Genomic DNA, 19,606 nt, shown 5'->3' on the forward strand with positions numbered 1-19,606 from the left:
TAGTCCTTGCTCTGCCATCATTTGCAGCCTGTATCAATTCTGCCTGAAAAGCATCGATTATTTCTTGCCTTCATACAAAAAGCCTCGTTTGGTTCTGTACAGCGCTCCCTTCCAGGGCGGATAATTGCTTCCCTTTTTCCCTCTCCGCCCTGTATTTGGCACAGTCATAGTCTGATTTGTTCTGTTAGACTGAGCAGCTCTTGGGAGACTTCCCTTGAACTCACTATGCCACGTATCACCCTGTAGTCCTTCCCTATTTGCCTTCTGCTTTGAAATGATATCGATTTGCAAGAGATGGCAAAGATGGGCAGGGTCCTGTATGCAATTTTGCCATGCCTCGTGCAATGATAAATTCCTGATATAAATAATTCTGTTGTATTGGTACATTTTCCCTAACAAAATGTCCCCTCTGGCAGAAGTCTGTCCTCTCTCTTTTTAAGCCCTCTCATTCTGGAAGTCACCATCATCTCTGCAGAACTAGTTAGTTATTATGGTGTTCTATCAAATACCGTATTGATTTATTTTTATTGATACGGGTGGTTTTAACTCCAACTCTGTCACTTCCCCATTTGACCGATGGTGGTGACTGTTACAAAAGATGTGCGGTTTCTTGAGAGGACGACGCTGGCAAAAGCCCTTTGAGAATCTAGGTGAGATCAGAAGCATCCTGCTTCTAACCGATGCTTCACTGATGGACTTGAGATCTCTAGTAATACACAGTTTGACCGCTGGGTTCCCATGGGGCATGTGGTCCTCTCTGAAGCTTCTCCTTCTGTTGCTCAGCAAGGCTTTCTTTTTGGCCAATCTTATTCAACAGTTGGCTCAACCAACATGTAGAGGAATTAATTCCTATTCAAAGTGGTTTTTTTTTCTTCTAAAAATAATTTTTGCATCTTCCACCATAAATATTTCTCCAGCTTTCCCAGTTATCACAGTTAATTAGGCTGCGTTGCTTATGAATCAGCAAAACACTTTTGTGGGTTCAAAATTAAGTCCCATCACAGCAAACGGCAGTAGCAGCAGTATAGACTTTACACTACCTAGGGAATACAGATATTGACAGCAGCACAGATGAAAGTAAGCATGGAAGTACTGAAATTGAGGAACCAATGTAGGAACAACAAAAAAAACCCCACCAAGATGTTGCAATTACACTAAATTATATTAAAAATAATATCTGAAGCTCAATATGTGTAACTGAAATACCATTTCTCTCCCCCATTATTAAGACTTAGATTTGATTAACTCATGGGAGTAAAAGAACTTGTGACTTATATTTTTGTCCCTTTTTTAAGACCAAAATTTCGTCACCCCTCTTTTCTAACATGACTACTAGTAGCTGTTACTACCGTAGTATAGTTTTGTGGGCAACCACCATTTCAGTAACTCTAACCCCCTGCTTTCAAGGATAACTAAGGAATTTGGAAAGGACTCTTGTCTATAAATGCACAAAGGGTGGAGAAACCACCCCCCCAAAAAAAATAAATCGAAGGGGACAATTTTTGGCATAAGAACCAAGAGATTAGCTAGCTAGGAACCGATTTACAGTGGCAAATGGCATTTGCTGTGACCTGTAGTAGTTAAGTCAGAGAAGTGGTATTTTCTCTGTTAATCCAGGGGAGAGTATAAGAGACTTGTACTTTGGAGAAGCAAATCACCCAGCTTTTGTGGAGAAATACTTATCTTCGTGCCCTGCCATTTCATTGTTTTGATTTTGGGGATCATCTGGATCCTGTATTTGGGGTTTTTTTGCTGGATGTTGTAGACAGAAAAATCTGCAAGCCATGAATCGTAACTTCAACTTCAGCACGTGCTGAGCTCTGCGTTCAATCTTAAACGCTGTATTTTATGTTTCCCTCTGTTTTTGTTGAATTGACCTGAATATTGGTAGTTTGAAATATAAGCCAGCCTTCGCTCCACCAGGAAGGGAAAAGCACAGCCTGATGGTTAAGGGCACTGCATCGCCATATCTGTCGACTCAAGTGAGTGCCAGCCCGGCCGTGGCCGCACGGAGAGCTGCGGCAGCTCGAGACGTGGGGAGGCTCCTGGTGCGTAGCTATAGCGGGCGTTGCAGCTGGGAAAAGCTGAGCCGGTTGGGATGCTCCTGGAAAAAAACACAAGCAATATGGGAATCCCTGTGCTCTGGGAAGCCACGCAGCGCCGGACGTCGGCTCAACAGCCCACAAACACAGGGCAAGGTGGGGTTTTGGGTGTAAGTTGGGAGAAGCATTTTGTATTTGATGTGGACCAGTGAAGTGAATTATTTCAGCTCGCTGTGTTTTGAACATCTGTGTTTCTATTCAAGATTACAGTCCTTTAACCAAATTTTTTCAGCCCTAGTATTAAAAAAAATTTTTAATGGAACTTTTCAAACACACAAAAGCGAAGGAAAAAATTTGCTCTGTCTCTGGAACTTTCATCACTGACTGATTAATTCTCTCCCTCTTAAATATCTGTAGTTTCAGATTTGTCTTGCTAGGAGGTTCTTTGGGGCCACTTTGTATAATTTAGTTAGTAGATAAAGTAGGCATAAGTATTTCTGCTGTCATTAGCCTCATTTCCTTTGGCTATCAGGAGCAACTTTTAATACACAGCAAGACGTTATATTGGCTGAAAAGGTATTTATCCAAGTTTATCTGAACTCAAAAAGACGAATGAAAATGAGCGTATGAGTTACCTACTGACAACTCAGCCTACGGGGTTAATGCGTCAAAATTGTCTTCTGTAGTCTCAAGTCTCCGTCTCGATACACTTACAAGTTTTGGTCCAGTTGCCCTCAGCTGTGGTTTCTGCTCAAGAATCACAACATACAAGACTTTTTCAAAACTTTTTCTGTATGCAAGTAATGCAAGCCAAGGGTCTGTTCTGGATGTGCCATCCTGACCTCTGCCCGGGTCATGCAAGCATCCTCCCTCTCCCTTGCTCTCCTCCTGCCCTATCCAAACTCTACTGGGTGTTTCCCTTTGCTGGTCTTGTCAAACTCAGGGATGTATTACAATTTCTTGAGTAAGAAGGTGGTAAGTACCGTTTCTGCACAACGTGGCTGTAAAATGTCTAATGTTCTGTGATGGCAAACACTCTGCCCACACACCAGAGTGGTGATGGAAGTCAGATTTTACACCATAAGTGTGGTTGGTGTTGGGGTTTTTTTTTTTTAACATACAGATATTTAGTATTGAATAACACAAGGAACTACTCTGGAAGGGACAGTTTGAGTCAGTCTTGTGTTAGAGAGATCCCTGATAGCCAGGTCCCGAGGAAAGCTTCCAGAAACTCAGAAGACTGACTGGGAGTCAAACCCTCTCAAAAGTTAGCTTGAAATTCTTCCAATCTGCTCATATTTGTAGTGGGGGAAAAGCAGAAATGTGATTTTAGAAGTGAAAGGTAAAGCTTTCATCTTCTTAGAAGTCCAGCAGCTGGTTCTTCCAGAAACACTGCAGCGATGAGACACACACACACACAAAAATCCTGGAAGCCGCCACCATGGAAATGCAGCCTGTCGACGAGACTTGAGTTACAAACACGGGGCGCTTTGAGTTCGGCGTGCCGAGGCTGCTGCCGGTGCGCTCTCCCTGCATGCTGCGACGGCCTGAGGGCAGGCCTCTGCGAGGAAGAAAACCCAATTTAAGGTGCGGGCGCTGGTTTTTTGGCTCCCCGCCACGTTGAGGCAGTTCACGTGATCCCCCTTTCCTCGCCTTGTGCGGCAGGGCAAGGACCGCCGGCTGCTCGCGGGGTAGGTCAGAGTCCTTGCTTCTGGTCCAGTCCCAAGGTTGGGCTGTGAAAACCACTGCAGCCGGACTGGGACGGTGGGGGAAAGCGGTGCGCGCTGGTATGTGAGCGATCCCGTGTGCGAGAGAAGGGCAAAAGTTACGGCTCTGTGCAGCCTTTGGCAACTAGCTTCGGCAACTCTTCCCCTTCCCAGCTCCCTTGGAGCTTAGCCCCTCTCCTGTCCCTGCATCGCTCTCCTGCAGTCTCCAGCTCTGCCCAGAGCACAAAGTGGGTATATATGCATAAATAGGGAAGCAGCGAGAAAACAACTGACCCAGAAGCGTGATTTCCAGCTAATCACGCCCCGGTCCTTTGTTCAGGAAAACAGCGTGATTCAGGTTTCTTCCGCGGTCTTTTAACTTCCCTGTGCGTGGAGTTCCTGTAATGCGCAAGTTAAGGCCAAAGGATTAAAGAGCTCTGAAACCCTCCCGTGTTAAATGCATAACATTTATTTTAAAAATAGTAATAATAAAGCATGCTCCGGCAGCGACCACAGCCTGTCTGCTTGAGTAGGGCGATTGCTGGGACGGCAGAGTACTCGCTGCTGCTGTTGGGTGCCCTGGCTTTTGGTAACACGCGTGCAATCCACGATTTTTGTTTCCCCGGTTTAGTTTGTGCTTCCTGGCTTTTTGTGCACAGCGGATGCAGTTTCGTGCTGGTTCTCCCGGTGGGGGAAGCTGTTGGCGAGCTGCAGGCTGATGGAGAAGGGTTAGCAGCGTGATTCATATCAAAGGCTAAGCCCGAAATGTGCACAAACGATATCTGTGTTAAGCCCTGTTTCCAGCCTGTACATTTTATCTTGGTGAACTCTTTTTTACTGAAGTTGCAGCACCCTCTCCTGCTGTTTTATCTTCATATAGGCGCTATAAACTGCAATCAGGTTGCCTTCTAATCTGCTCACTGATAAAATGAATGAAATTCATTGGCTGGGCTGCGTAAGATGTTTTTTCCTGCAGTCATTTGTGTGGGGGGGTATGCCTGTGCCCCTTGGATCTTGTTGACAGGAGAGGGGTTTTTAATCTCTTTCATGTCACTTGTCCTCTGTCGGGTGCAGATAGGTAACCCGAGTCTCGCTCAATGCTCTGCTTTTAAATCCAGCAATAAATTACGTTGGTTTTTCAGGTCTGGGAGCTCCTAGCAAGGAGTATCTCATTACCAGGCGCTGCTTGGCGTGGCCATACTTCATCCCACTTTTGCTAATCGCTGGTCTGTCTCCCAGCTTCGTCAGCAGCCGCTTGTTACGCCGGGAGGCTGGAGGCAGCTGACGACAGCGGTTTGCTTTTCTGCCTGGCTCGGCCATCCTGTCCTGCATTTAAAAGTAGAAGTCTGTGAGTAAGGTGCGTTGTTTCGGCGGTCCTGAAGCAGTAAACTTTATTTAAGGACTGCGGGGAGTGACTTCCCACGGTGAAGGCTAGAGAAGATATTCGTATGTCCTTAATGCAGGACTTAATCTCATGGCTTTGAACACTGTTAAACTGAGTGATAAGTATTTTGCATCTTTTTACTAAATGCTGATTTCTGAGGCATTTTTCTGAAGTCTAATGTTAAGGTACAGAATGCTCACGTGCATCTTACCTTTGCCCTAGGGAGGAAGTAAGGACAAAAATAATCAGCCTGCCTTGAAGTCTTAAAAATATCGCTGCTGTTCAAGTGAAGAAAGATTTGCACTCCTCTAGTACATGCTGAACATATGTAGAACAAGCATGCAGGAGGTTTTACAGGTATTTTTTTTTCAGTATGTGTTAAGCTGAAACCCCCAGTCGCTCACCGTAGCAGAGACAACAGCTTTCAGCAGCTTTCTCGGTTGGTGCGGGAATGTCTGCATCTTAGTGGAGCATCTTCCAGTGCCAGAATTGGTCGGTGCGGCTGGGACGGGTGGGTTGTCCCGTCTCCGCCGGTCCTCTAGCCTAAATTCTCATCCACAGTCTGTCTGTAGTCCAGACTAATCTTTTCCTTGTAGCTGTTGTCTAAAAAGTACTAATACGGAACAGAGAAATGACTTTTAATTGATTTCTTAAATTCCTTTGTTTTTCAAAAGTTGCTGCTTAGTCTCGAGATTGCACTATTGTACTATTTCAATTTGACTAATGTTTAAAACAGCTAAATGAGTAATGTAAATGTTTAAACATATAGATATAGTGAAATCGTGAACAACAAGATTAAAACCTAGATTCCCCTGAAGATATTTATGGTACTTTTGCTCATGTGAATAATTCCTTTGGCTTCAGTCGCATTCTCTTCTAAGGTAACTGCTCTTATACATGGTATGTCATGATCCTGTAGAAAGGAGGAGTGGTATTAAAATCGTTGATTTTGAAATAATGGCGTTGCAGTATTGAAATTTTATATTGAGGCTTTAGGCTGTCATAAATAACAAGTACATCAACACATTGTTAATACAATTTTTCAAACGTAGGGGGATCACAAAATTAAAAATCAGAAATGAAAAGTTCCTTGCTAATATCATGTGAATATGTTAAACCATTTTTGGTGAGAGAATGTTTGAAAAAATAATTTACGTCTGTATTTATTCCTAAACAGGTTTGAATCTGAGCGTTCCGGAATAAATGATAAACTTAATCTTACTTGATACCTGCAGCAAAAGCAGTAATAGCTTGGATATTACTTCATGGAGTAGCATACTTTTTTTTTCCCGTGGATACTAACCTGATTCCTGTTGCTTAATAACTGCTGAATTTTCATAGCTTTTGAAGTGTCAGTGAACTTGGTTTCAGTGTCTTACAAACAGATACTTTCTATACGTAAGTTCAAAAAAAGAGTTTGTTTTATGCCAAGGGAAGGAGACACATTTGACAGCTTTCTACTGTGCATAAACTGCACTTACTGCTTTTTCCAGTTGCAGCATGTATGTCCTTTTTTCCTAAACTCTTTTTTCGTTATGATGATCCGTTGCTAGTCTTTCCCAATTTATTTTAGAATTTTAAATGAGCGATTCAAAAGGGATATAGGGATCATGGTTTGGATTTGGGCTGCTATTTCGTTAATTCAGTCTGATAAATTAAGGTAGGTACCATCATAGATGTCAAATTGTTTCTTGATATTTAGATGGAAAAACTATTTCCAGAGGAAAACCCAGTTCTGTAGTTGTGCTGTTGAACTGAGTTTGTAGTTTACAGCAGAGACTCATCCCCTTCGTGTATGAAAAGACATGTCATGTCTTCTAGTGCAGGCTAACGCTGTAGTTTTCTGGGGTCAGGAGCAAAATCTGCCATGAAGACACCTCTTCCCCATGTTCCCGGGAGAAGAGGAAGAGTAGAAGAGTAGAAGAGAGAAGAGTAGAAGAGGAAGAATAGGAGAAGAGGAAGAGTAGGACCAAAGCCCTGGTAGCTGTTCAGAGTTGGTCTCAAACTGGAAACTGGTGGTGGCAGTTGGAAGCAGGAAAGATTCCTAGTTGGAAGAGAAGGTGATGGTATAGAAAAGTACTCGGAGGAGCAAATTCTAGAGATTAAATGCAACCAACCAAAAAAGGCTGAAGCAAGTCTATTTTAACTAAGAAAAACACTAGCTCCTCTGGTGCCTAGGGAGGGTGTAAATCAGTTAGCAAAAACCGTGGCTGTGTCTGCATGAAAAATACACCATCTTTTGAGTTTCTTGTTTGACCTGTCTGTGAAACGTCTTGACGCAGCCTGGGTCAGGATGTAAACTGAGCAAAAATGAGCTGAGCAATGCAGTTGGCTTTCCGCCTCTAAGCAGTGCTATTTCCTGAGCCAGCGGTAAAATTGGAAGGGCAGAGGATGCCGGATTTAACATACCTGTGGTTTTTGTCATGTGGGCGCGTGCAGTTGAGATGCCTCAGCGGCTTACCTGTTTTTTTCAACACCGGAAAAGTAAAATAAATAGGAAAGTAAATATGTAGAGGTTGGAAGCAGTGTTTTTTGTCCTGTCCACGTGGCTGGTGGTGAGTGCCTCCAGATAGTTGCCTTGCGTTTGGGTGGCTCTTGCAGGTTTGTGTCTTGAGGTGGGACCTCTTGTGGGTGAGTGTTTTGGAGGTCTCTGTGATTGGCCATCCTTTTTTCCCCAAAATCTTACAGAACTGGATCAATGCTTCTAGCATCTTGCAAATTTAAAATACGTTGGAAAATCACTGTAAGTTACCGGAGGGGAACACGGATGCGTTTTGTGTGTGTGCCCAACGCAAGGGTGCCTGCTCTCCTTGACTCCTCCACTGGTGTCACGCCTGAGACCTGGGGCTGCGGCTCCCCATGGAAGAGCCCGGACGGGGTGGTCCCATCCTCTGACCCTGTAACGTGGGTTCCTGCCTGGCAGTGTGCCTCCGCTCCTCTGCGCTGGAGGAGATGGCTCCTGGGATGGGCTGATGGCTGGGGCCTGGGATGGGCTGGTGGCTCCTGGGATGGGCTGTGGCTCCTGGGATGGGGCAGGGTGTTGTTCGGGCAAGGTGGCAGTGATAGCTGTAGAGTTGGAGTCACCAGACCTCCGCCTCCTGCTCAGCCAAGGAGGCCTTCATTGCCTTCAATGAAGGAGATCTTCATTGCTTCAGGAGTGCCCTGAAATCTTTCTTCTTTCTCAGATATTTTAGGACTGTTTGACCAATGAAGACCTCAAAATTTTAGCTGGATGCACTTCTCAGTGCCTTTCTCCTTTTCAATGGGCCGGCAGATTACCTCCGAGAAACTAGAGATGGTGTTTCATACATGTGAGATGCAGTCTGTGTAAAGAAGTTAGTTACCAGATGTCTGTTTCGATTCTCGTTGCCTTGAAACCTTTTCGGTTCAGCTTTAAAAAATTGGTATTTTCAGAAATTCCTAAATGTCCAGCATGCTGTGTTCTTCACATGGGTTTCAAGTATCCTTTACTGCCCTGGGAGAACTCATGTTGGGTGTGTTTCTGAACGTTTTTGGGTAAATAAACTCACTAGTCATTTTTAGAAATGAAGCTGTTTGGAAGTCACTTGATTTCCATTTGTTTTAGTTTTTAGTTGTTAATCCAGCCATGTGATGAAAAAGAACTCTTCTCAGGCTTGTTTTTGAAGTCTTTATTTTACTCCTGTCTGTGGCAGGAGGGAAAAACTTGTATTAAAGTGACAATCGTAGTTTCATGAGGGAAGCAAACGCCAACGAAGCAACGTGCACATCTGTCTTTGGGACCTGTTTCCTGACATTCGTAAGGGACTAAGAATTGGTTAACTGATTTTTTGGGGGAAGGAACGATGTGGAGATGCTTGCGGGGAGGTGCTGAGCTCCTAGAAGAGCCCCTTCTGCAGGCAACCACTGGTGTCCCTGCAAAAGGTGGTGGGGAAGCATGTTATGACTCGAGCAAGCCCTGAATTATCCATCTGCCACCAGGCAGAGCCAGGTAGGACATGTAGAAGATGAGAGGTTTGTTCCCGGTTTTTATAACATAGTGGTATTTCCCTTTCTTTCCCATTTAGCATCTTTACTGCTTTAACGTCTTACAAATCTCTTTTTTTTTTTTTTTTTTTTTCCTCCACCCATCTTTACGGCTCACGGTCCTTCAGCGGCAAAGCTGGCTTCGTCAGCCCGTGCGTGCCGGTGGAGGGGTTTAGTGCCGGACTGCGGGCTCTGGGCTGGAGGCTGGCTCTCGGGGGCCTTTTCTGCTGCTGATGTTGGTGCGGGAGCCCCAAAACCTCAGGGCAGAGCGATCCTCTGCTGAGCGAACGCCCTCGGAGCCCCGAGCCCGTGTCTGGCGCGCGCGGCTCTGCCCGCTGCGAAAACCCAGCGCAAAATGGCACGGCGTGCCCGGTTTGACCGGGATGAAAATATAAGTGGGGGTTTTCTTTAAACAAAATAAAATGAAAGTAGGCATTTTTTTTTTTCCTGGTGTCGAGCAGATGAGTGTAATGTCATGGGGATGGGCAAAGGCGCTGCGGTGCTGGCGCGGCCGTGCCCTGCGGAAGCAGCACCCAGCCCTGTCTGGGCAAGCTGGCAGCACCCTGCCTGCCCGCCCTGCCTGCCTGCCCGCCCTGCCAGCTGCCGCTCACCTCCTGCAGCAGGGACTTGGACTGCTGCGGTTTGCCAGCTAGAAAACTAAGAGTTAGAAAATAAACATTTGGATTTTCGCTGTAGATATGTTTTTTTAGTAGTACTGTAAAACTGTTCCTCATGCGTCGTGCCTGTGGGCTGGTTCTTACTCTGTAAAACTGTCTGCAGCTGTCAATATAAAAGGATTTTTTTGTACTTAGTGGCAAACTTATTTTAAGTTCGAAGTCTCATGAGTTGTGTTTTATTTTGAAACTCAGAGAATTACCGACTGGGGTAATAGGACGTATAAGGAATACAATTTCTAAAACAACTCGAGGTTATACTAATGTAAAAACTTAGTTAAAAACTACTAGCAGTGTGTTGTCTCTGGATTAATTATAACTTTACTTAAAGCAATGCTCATGTAGAAAGAGAATTATCAAAAACTTGTAAAAAAAAAAAATATCTTTTTTTTGGTGGATGTTGCCACAAATACGGGAATTTCACGTCACACATAGTTTATAGCTCATATTCCAAGGGTTTGGAAGAGTTTTTGTTGTGGATATGGCACTACTAGGTTGGGAAAATATTAAGGGAAATGGTAAATCATCATGTTGTAAATATTGTATCCCCATTTGGTGGGCTTGAGTATAGTCCATTGCAGCGTGGGAAGCTGACTTCAGTTGACACTGTGTTGAGCTTTCTAGGCATTTTTACTACTTCATGCTAAGACTGATGTATTATTGGTGTATTTTTCTGGATTATTGGAAAATGCCACCATGAAGTGTTGGAAAATTGAAATGTCTTTGAAAAAAAAAAACAAGATTGAATTCATGCGGTCTTCTAGTACATGGACTTTAAATATTGTGTCAGATCCCTTCTTGTCTAACTTGACCAAAACAATTTTAAGATATGTTATATGCATCCATCAGTTTGTATCATCCATAGCTTTGCTGTGCGTGCTGTAGAACTTAAATTTAGTGGAAGTATTTGGTAGGGTGCCAGCACCCTCTTGTGGGCAGTGCAACAGCAGAGAATTTTTGTCTTTTCAAGGTGCAAATGTCAAAATCCTTTACAGGCAGAGGTGGTGTTCCCACTCCGAGCAGCTGCTGGACTGCCTGTGTGTTTTTGCAGAACGTAGCCGCTTGACTGAAATACTCTGTTGCTTTGGAAATAGCTTCTGTGATTTGCTGAACCATTTTTAGAATAGTGTATCTTCACACTGATAAAGTCACGTAAATATTTTCTTACAACTAGGAGGTCATCTGTAAAAATAAAGCCATCTGTTCCTGATTGAACGGCTGTGCAGTTTATACGTATTCATGGAAATACAAGCCAATTTCTTGTAGCATTAGTCCTTCCCGTTATCCTGTATCCTTCTTACCCTACATCTGCCATTTCTGTCCCACCCCACTGCTGGTAGTTGAGGGATTTTCCAGTTTTGCAGGCACTTCAGGAGAATGCAAGCTGCTGCCAGTAGTATCAAGAAACCGGTGTTTGAAAAGGGGGTTGTAGTGTGAGGTGCTGTTTGGATGGATTAAAATCAACCACTAAAATAAAGTTTTAAGATCTAGATTTTAAAAAAAATTCTAACAAGACGACAGCTTTAGATTTGCTTGCAGGATAAGTTGGCTGCGATAACACAGAAGTTGATTTTAGTTTTAAGCCGTTATTGGCCAATTTTTTTGCTGACCCTTTCTGCTAGAAGGTGCAGAGATTTGCACATTGGGTTCTGCTAAATAGCTGCTTGTACCTCTGGGATGTTTCTACTGGCCCCAAGTACTCGGCATCTTCAGTCTTGATTTTTTTTTTTTTTTTTTTTAATTATTATTTTTTTCCCAGCCAGGAATGTCCAGAATAGTTTCTCCCCCTCCCTTTGCTGGAGTTACAAGGGGGTTGGCTCTGTGACTATGTATGTGCAGTATGTACTATTTATTCTTACAGAATCAGAAATTTGTCCCTTTTAAAGTCAGGGGTTGCCATTTGTAATGCACTTAAATTTGTAAAAGAAAAATACTAACTATGTTTCCTCTTTTTGTAGGTTGCAGAATCAGCATGTGTCTCTAATAGTCAAAAAGGTAAGCACACCATATTTGCAAGTATATAGTGAGATTCTTTGTTTTCTGATTGATGCATTCAGATCATAACTTGGAGGAGAGAATTCGTCTTAATGTATTTAAAGAGTTATTTAAAACTTAATTATTTTATATATGACTTTTATGTTTGTACACTAAATCCCTTCAAAGATATTGGATCAGTACAGTTTGAAAATAGAGAAAATATTGTTAAGAAATATCTAACTGTATCAAGTCGATGTACACATTATGAAAAATTACTTACCCTTCTGACTGCAAATTTGTATCCAACACAAAGCTGGCATGTAGGACTTGAGAGTTTGCTGAGTGTTTGAGCCGAGCTTGATAACTGATTGTGGTGGGAAAGGAGGAAATATGTCCAGTCTATAAGTCTGTCTCCTAACGCCAAACATCACCCTACCTGCATGACTTTTTTTTTTGTTTGTTTTATAAAATAACTCCAAGATCTTTGAGGCTTTTTTAACCTCCTTTAAAACTATCTTAGATTTTTCTTCCAATTAGCTATGGTTTTCCTTAGCACCACTGGGTAGCTGCATCTATTATCTTTTAAATGATGACGAAAATACTGATGTTGTTATTGGGAGATCTAGGCTGCTCAGTTTTCTTCTCTGAATGGTTACCACTTTTTCCTTGCAAGCACATCTTAAATACATTTCTGACAGTCATGGGTATTTGAGGAGTCCTTCAGAAATAGCATATGTTAAAAATTAGTTGTTCGGTCCTCAGAGTAAGCCAGTAAGAAGGATACAGACAAAGGATACAAAAATCTCATAATAAATACATGTTCCAAATCAGTTTACTGTAGAATAAATCTGCAAACATCCTAAGTTATTTCTAATTTGGAGCTGGGCTCTAGACTTCCTTGGTCAAGGGAGCAATAGATGTAAAATCAATTATTTATGTAGTGTAACAGTAGATGGTGCTGTTGGAGTGGATTTAATCACCTGAGGAGTTGAACTGCAAGCTGAGGCATATGGTATCAGAGCTCTGGGGGTTCCTGGTGTGCAGCCAGCAGCTTTGTGTTTTGAGATTTGCTGTGCCGAGCAAATGCTCAGGCTGTAATTAGCCTGGACAAATTCTAGCGGTTGCTGCTAATTTAGATGCATTCTTGCTGCAGTACACAAAACTCGAAGGAAGACTGCTGGTGGCCTGCAATGCCGTCCTTGTGCTTGAAAAATACATGAATTGCATGTGGGAGGAAAAAAATCGCTGAAAGTGCTTACAAAATATGGTGTGCGACTCTTTCTTCAAAGAGTGTATAAAGTAAGCTGATAATAGTGGTTAAATCTATAAGTCAATGAGCTTTGCAAGGATGTTTTTGGTGCATAGAGATTTTAATGTAATATATTTAAAAAAAAAAATAATAGTGAGTTTCTTTTGTGTTCTGTGATCAAACTCTTTCTGTCCTCTTTCTCCTTTCCCCAGCAGCTTTCCAACTTACCTGACTTGAAATTAGTCTGGTGGGTACCTAAAGATACGATAGATTGTTCCTATGAGTTTCGTGAAGAGTGCCGGGTGAAGGAGACACTTGATAAGTGCTGTGTCTGGCAGAAGGGCTGCGCCATGGCCTCGAGCCTCCTGGTGCTGGGGAACCTACGCGGGAAGGGACTATAGATGCCACAGCTACGGGGTCTCCAGGTTGAACTCGCAAATCATTAGCCACAAAACCCCGTCTATCACAAGCCATAAATCCACAGAAACCTAGGCTGGCTTTGTTCTGGTGATTTAGGTGGTAGAAGGGAGAATTGAGAAGCTACTGAACTTTTCCATCAGTCTTGATGGGTAGCTCCTGATCTCGCTTGGGTTAGTTTTACCTCTGGGGTTTTGATGGAGGACACCTCAGTTGTTTAGTGTCTCTGCGTTCCTAATTCAGTGATGCAGATGAGATGAAGTATTCGAGATGTGTAGGTATGTAACCGAATTCCCCCTGGGAATTGCTTTTTCTTTGGAGAGAAGACAGTCCAGCTCCTCTTTGATACCTCGGTGGATGTTGAATCCGTGAAATACAAGATGTTACGGGATTTACTGCTTCCAACGTACACATTAAAACTAAATGCTGTGGTTTTGTTCTGGTGTGTCGCATTTGCCTCCTTGCACTTAGCTTTAAACCTGCTTTGTTCTAATCGTGCAGGTTTTGCAATATATTCACGGATATTGAATATTTAATCTCATACATATTACAGATTGCGTATTTTTTATTCCCTAAAACTGTTGTTAATGTGCCAACTGCAAGTGAATGCAGCGGGTCACTAAGTTTCTCTCCCAAGTGGATTGTGTAATTCCTTAGTGTCGTGGTTTAACCCCAGCCAGCAACTAAGCAGCGTGGATAGCCGCTCGCTCACTCCTCCCCTCTCCGGGTGGGATGGGGAGGAGGATCGGGAAAAAGAAGTAAAACTCGTGGGTTGAGATAAGAATGATTTAATAACTAAAGTAAAATGAAATATAATAACAACAGTAATAATAATAGTAATGAAAGGGAATATAACAACGAAAAAAGAGAGAAATAAAACCCAAGAAAACAAAAGTGATGCCCAATGCAATTGCTCACCACCCGCTGGCCGATGCCCGAGCAGCGATCCGCCCCTCCCGGCCAACTGCCCCCATTTATATACTGAGCATGGCGTTCCATGGTATGGAATATCCCTTTGGCTAGTTCAGGTCAGCTGCCCCAGCTCTGCTCCCTCCCAGCTTCTTGCACACCCGCTTGCTGGCAGAGCATGGGAAACTGGAAAGTCCTTAACTTAGGAGAAGCGCTACTTAGCGTGTTATCAACAGTATTCTCACACTAAATCCAAAACACAGCACTGTACCAGCTACTAAGAAGAAAACTAACTCTATCCCAGCCGAAACCAGGACATTCAGTCAGTAGTCAGATTTTTAGGGACTTTTCTCTATTGAAAGCTGTCATCCTTCGAGCTAAAATTATCTCAGATCTTCTTTCTGATTCTCATACCCCAGAGTCACTTTGCCTTGGGGAGCAGTGGTCAGCAGAGTAGGAGCTGCTTTGGAGAGGAGAGCTACAGAGGTTACCCAGAGGAGTCTTTTTTTCAGTCTTTACACCAAGTCCTGCGAATGAAATTTCTGACAAGTTCGGGCAGATAAATTAATTGTTGACGGTAAAATCACTCTTGAACTTTCAATACCTAATGCAGCAACTCTTCCCAGAAAGGGAAGGAGAAATACACATTGTTACATACGTCTTTCTCGCCTGTGGTGAGAACAAGGTGGTGAAAGTTTCAACAGCTGGAAGAATTATGGTAAAGAACTCAGCGGTTTCACAGGCTGCTTTTTGCTTTTTACAAAGTGTGTTGTTTGCTCAAAGGAGCAAAAGGAATTCCCGTTCCCCTAAGGAGTGTTTTTTTTCCCTTTTTCTCTCTGTGTTTCAATGGTGCTTTTCCTTCAAGGCTGTGTAGATGTAGATACCTCACCCTCCTTGTCCTTTCTCCGTCATGCACAGCTTAATGTGGATCAAAATGTGAAACTTAGCTTGAAACTGTTAGTTGGTGAGGCGCAGAACCACTAACTTCAGTCTCAAATTAGGTCTGGCCAGATGGGAAAACGCTCTGCCAATGCACAGCCGGTGCCTGTGCTGACACTGGAGCTGTGGGCTTCACTGGGATTTCCTTGATGTCCACCTTAATCTTGCCGTGACCGCGTAGACCCATTGGGATGCAGCATTGCAGGGCCTGATGTCAGACTGTTGTCACTTATAAATGGAGCTATTTCTGGTTTCCATGAAGGGAGGAAGGTTGCTGTGTTAATCCAGAGCGTGCCTCTGGTCTGTGAGCCCGAGCGGGCAGTATTTAGTAAAGGAAGAAGAGATGCTGGAAGCATAAGAAAACAGCTGACCTTATGTCTGCTGCAAAGGAAGATCACACCTCGTTGCCCCAGGGAAGACTGGTTTGGGGAGCTGGTCTTAGATGATGATGGGACTCATTTCCTCCTGGGCTTCTTGATGGTGATGAATGCATGGTAGCATGACCATGGCATTGATGGCTTGTTCCACCGTGGCAAATTCTTCTTTTTAAATTGTGTAAACTGAGCACAAATGATCCCGTTGATATTTCTTCACCCTCAGTGAAGTAGCGTCCATTAACATAGGTGCTGCAGTAGAACTTCAGCTCCTCTGAAGTGGGGAAGTTTGCTGCCCTTAGCACTTAGGCTTCCTACAGAAATAATTTCAGTCAACAAGTTAACTCAGTCTCAGAAGCTTTCCATCACAGACTGGAGATGAAAAACCTGGTACCTGGGATGTGGAGAACAAGTGCCTGCAGAGGGAACAGGAGGTGGAGAGGTAGGGCTCCTTGTTAGCAGGTCAACCCAGTCCCAGTGGTGAGCTTGAGTGTGTTGGGTTTGGTTAGTGAAGTATTGCTAATTTAAGATGCCAGTGGCAATGTTTCTCCAAAAATGCCAGCCTGGCTAGTTGTCAAAATGTGATGGTCCATGTAAGTCATCTACCAGATTTTATCCAGATTTGATCGTGTGCTGTCTTCCAAAGAGCCAAGGCCTGGTACACTGAGAAATGAAGGTCTGAGAGCAGGTGGAGGTAACTTGTCAGAGAAGTCTCCTCAGTCTAGTAACACACTGAAGAAGCCTGTGGAGTTTGCACCTCGAGTTTGTCCTGCGAGGTTTAATCTGCAGGCAGGATTAAAGGAAAGCTGCAACCCCCAGTCCGTGCTGCTGATCCATAGGACCCGCAGGATCCACAGGATGAACATGTGTTTGGTTGGTTGCTCAAATTGGGGAAACAGGATAATATCACATTATCCCATAATGTCACATGTTGCTTTTTTGTTTATAAAAAGGATGGAAAATGCTACAGTTAATGTTGACATTGGGAAGTCTCTGTCAGACCCGGCATACAACCCCTCGTATGGAAAATGTGCGACTAAAACATTGCTCTTTGAGACTTGCATATTTGTGTATTCCTGCTATTCACAAATATATTTTGTGCATTTCTAGGCAATGTATGAAATACATACCTAAGAACACGAGAAACAATTATACAGGATGCTGAAGGCATCTTGGTTTCATGCACTAGGATGTATAAACGTTTCCTTGCTTATGTCTCTCTGTTTCTGAGATATGTATAAGGCTGAAGCCACACCAAAGAGTTGTCCTCCTTTTTTAATAACAAAATAAAAATAAATTTGCCTTTCCACACCCAGTAGTGAGGATGTCTTCGATAGCGTCCTAAGAAAACTCTCCTTCCTTGCCCCTTTCACTTACCGAAGGGTTAATTGTCACATGTGCCTCTCGCGGCGGGTAGGGACGAGCTGCAGCGTTCCGTTCATCTTTGTTCGTCGGACTGTGCATCGGCGCATCCCGCGGTTCGAGGAACGGGCTTCGGCTAGGTGAAGAGAGCGCGAGGCAACGCAGGGGTAACCCTCTTTTCGGGGAATACGTCGCTGCCTCGTTAGGAGGGGGCGAAGGGGTGCAGGAGGCTGGCGAGCGGGCCGGCAGCGGTGGGCTGTAGGTGCGTGCATGGCATCTCTTCTAGCTGCGGCTCTCGGCATGGGGACCCTCTTCAGCGCGGGCCGGCGGCGCTGTAAACGGAGGAGGAAGAAACGATCGGAGCGGAAAGGTAGTGTTTGAATTGCTGTACGGTCGAAACAAAGTACTGAGGGGGGTCGTAAATGTAGAAGTTTTCAGGTGAGGTTTGAACCTTCATTGTTAAGTGCAACTTCAGTGTTTTCAGTTTGGATTTATAGAGTAAGAAATATTCTGAACGGGATCCTTCAACGTCTCCCAACATTTTATTTCACTTAGCTTTCAAAGTTCGGAAGGAGAGTACTGTTTAACAAATATGAAACTTCTCTAAAGCTGCAGCTTTCTGACTTTTACTCTCGTCTAATAAGAGTTTTGTTTCATCTGTCAGGTTATGTTTTTTTGCATATATGCCATTCTCTGTTAACATAAAACATTGAGTAGCCGCTAAATTTTCCTTTCAAGGTATATCTAGTTTTTCCTCAATGATGAGGATAAACCAAGATAGCTGTTAAGAGTCCTTCACAATTTTTTTTGTGTGCAGTGAATACACAGAATATTCAAACTAAAGAAACACAAGTTATATCTCTCTTTGTACTCCTGTAGTGCGTATTTGCTATAGCCAGCATTTAGTTAAAAATCTTTCAAGTAGTCTCTTGGGGAAATAAAAGCAAATACTGTTGTGTTGGCTGGTACATTTTGAAGTACTTCTGGTGTTCTTCCTATCTTTGGAAATACTCTATGGGAAATAGAGACTTCAGAAACAGGAGGGGATTAAAAGTGTAAATATACTGTACTTTTTCATGACTCCATTTAAATTAGCACACATTTAGATGTCGTTTTCCTGTTTGACATGGCTGGCATGTAATGCATTTAGAAAAGGAAAGCTTTTCGCAGTCCTGCTTGTAGTCGAAATATTGCAGGGTGTGCTGCTATGCAGAATCACTTGGCTTCGGTGAGTGTATTCAGCTAACAGCTGGACTGTGGTTTGTCGCTCCATGTTAAAAGCAAAAATCCCCTCTACTACACCAACATAGTACAGTTGAAACCTGAATTTATTTTAGCAGTATACCTGAGAGAAAACGGTTCATGCAGCCAAGGAGCAGGCTTTCTCCACAGTCCTATTCCACATATAACATGCTGTATATGCACTGACCCCAATCGGTTAACCAATATTTATGTCAATTATCCTTTATTGTTATTTTTGAAAGCTCTGTAAATCTTTGAGCAGCAATTAAGCTTTTTTCCTTTATTCTTACTTTTTTTTTTTTTCCAAAATAGAAGTTTTTCCAGTGCTCTCAGAGAGTGTTACTCTAGTTGCGTCACTTATCCCAGAGCAGGTTTTTAGGAACAAAACTCGAGAGTTTACTCACGCCTGCTGTCCGAGGCAAATGCACGGCTTCAGTGGAGTCCTTTTGGAAGCTGTCCTTGCTCAGATGCCTCCGACAATTACCCAACCTTGATGCTGAAGCAGTGCGGAGACTTTGTGCCTGTAGGACCTGAGAGGTTTCTGGACGTCTGTTGCTAAATGGATTATTCACAGGCAGCAAATGAGTTTATTATTGCAGTTTTGCTGCATTATGAAAGCTGCTCGAATAAAAGTTTGGAAGGTCAAAGAAGTCAAAAATGCTGTTCCTTCTTCAAAGTGAAATGATAACTGAATTATTAATGATTTCAGAAGTAATCAAGCATGCCTTGGCAAGAGAAGAAGCTCTTTTCTGTAGTGAGCAGCCTGGGTTCAGAGTCCTTTTTCTGAAAAAATCTACCCCCAGTTTCTGAAAGCATATGTGGGTCCTATTTTGTACGGAAGGGCTTTTAAAAATCTTTTTTTAATTTTTATTACCTAATCCTATACCTCTGGAAGCCAGGTGGGGGAAAAAAAAAAAAAAAATCCATGGACTATAGTGGGAGCAAGTTTGGAAGATCAGTCTCCTAATTAACGTGTACAAAAAGTGCTGAGAAGTTCATTCTCTCTGCCCCAGCTAAGTACTGTCCCCTACACGTTATACGTGCTGTTTGAATATTATTTGCTAGGAAAAGTAGATGTTATTTGGACTTCATTAGTAAGTATATCTAATTCATCCTCTTGAAAGTATTTTTGACTTTAAGGGGGTGGTTGTAAGAAGTTAGTTGTAATGGAAATCAGTGATGTGTTACTTCTATAAAATGCACAGTCGTCTTGCTCTAGTGATGTGCTTGGGATAGGGGAGTCGTAATGAAAAATACACAGCTTCCCAGCATAGCTTCCCACCCAAGGTCCTCTAAGAGAGACTTCAAGTGTACTTTACTCCTTGC

The 19,606-nt window shown here is 43.2% G+C and overlaps 1 protein-coding gene across 1 annotated transcript in view; it reads left to right on the forward strand.

Annotated features, from left to right (window-relative positions):
• The window catches only part of ADARB1 (adenosine deaminase RNA specific B1), an 83,552-nt gene that overhangs the window by 12,521 nt on the left and 51,425 nt on the right, over positions 1-19,606 (forward strand). The window contains exon 2 of the mRNA XM_050899735.1: positions 11,770-11,806. The gene's annotated coding sequence lies outside the window, so the exon portion shown is untranslated. The remainder of the gene's footprint in view (positions 1-11,769; positions 11,807-19,606) is intronic.

This window comes from Gymnogyps californianus, chromosome 7, assembly GCF_018139145.2.
Source record: "Gymnogyps californianus isolate 813 chromosome 7, ASM1813914v2, whole genome shotgun sequence".
NCBI classification, from domain to species: Eukaryota; Metazoa; Chordata; class Aves; order Accipitriformes; family Cathartidae; genus Gymnogyps; species Gymnogyps californianus.